The sequence below is a fragment of the Perkinsus marinus genome (genome assembly GCF_000006405.1).
Source record: "Perkinsus marinus ATCC 50983 genomic scaffold scf_1104296976252, whole genome shotgun sequence".
Lineage (NCBI taxonomy): Eukaryota > Perkinsozoa > Perkinsida > Perkinsidae > Perkinsus > Perkinsus marinus.
In genome coordinates, this window is record NW_003200442.1 from 1 (window position 1) to 904 (window position 904).

General features: G+C 50.0%; 3 non-coding genes across 3 annotated transcripts; all 3 read right to left on the reverse strand.

The window, feature by feature from the left end:
• Nucleotides 1-73: 73 nt before the first annotated feature.
• Nucleotides 74-153, reverse strand: Pmar_PMAR023919. Its single transcript has one exon. It is a non-coding gene; the product is annotated as a tRNA-Leu (tRNA).
• Nucleotides 154-340: 187 nt separating this feature from the next.
• Pmar_PMAR023920 lies at nucleotides 341-420 on the reverse strand. The gene has a single exon. It is a non-coding gene; the product is annotated as a tRNA-Leu (tRNA).
• A 186-nt stretch (nucleotides 421-606) lies between these two features.
• Nucleotides 607-686, reverse strand: Pmar_PMAR023921. Its single transcript has one exon. It is a non-coding gene; the product is annotated as a tRNA-Leu (tRNA).
• Between the last annotated feature and the right edge of the window lie 218 nt (nucleotides 687-904).

Sequence of the window (904 nt, forward strand, 5' to 3'; positions counted from 1 at the left end):
ACATGACACAAAAACGGTTTCGAACCGTTTCCGCGGAATGCGTTCTTCATCAAATCACACGAAAAGAATTTTCTAACAGCTGTGGGATTCGAACCCACGCCCTTGCGGACTGACGCCTGAAGCCAGCGCCTTAGACCACTCGGCCAAACTGTCGATGAGTGCTTCAAGATTCATAGCCGAGGTGATGCATCGCTCTGCCAAACCAGAGGACACAAAAAATGGATTGAACGGATTCTGCGAGGTGCGATGGCACAATATCGATCAAAAGGTTTTGGTCTTGCACTACCTCGCTTCTGAAAGGGTCTCGGTTCTTAATATAAGACCAGTCAGGTATATAGACTGACAGCTGTGGGGCTCGAACCCACGCCCTTTCGGACTGACGCCTAAAGCCAGCGCCTTGGACCACTCGGCCAAACTGTCGATGAGTGCTTCAGGATTCATAGCCGAGGTGATGCATCGCTCTGCCAAACCAGAGGACACAAAAATGGGTTGAACGGTTTCTGCGAGGTGCGATGGCGCAATATCGATCAGAAGGTTTTGATCTTGCACTACCTCGCTTCTGAAAAGATCTGGGTTCTCAATATAACACCAATCAGGTATATAGACTGACAGCTGTGGGGTTCGAACCCACGCCCTTTCGGACTGGCGCCTTAAGCCAGCGCCTTAGACCACTCGGCCAAACTGTCGATGAGTGCTTCAAGATTCATAGCCGAGGTGATGCATCGCTCTGCCAAACCAGAGGACACAAAAAATGGATTGAACGGATTCTGCGAGGTGCGATGGCACAATATCGATCAAAAGGTTTTGGTCTTGCACTACCTCGCTTCTGAAAAGGTCTGGGTTCTCAATATAACACCAGTCAGGTATATAGACTGACAGCTGTGGGGTTCGAACCCACGCCCTT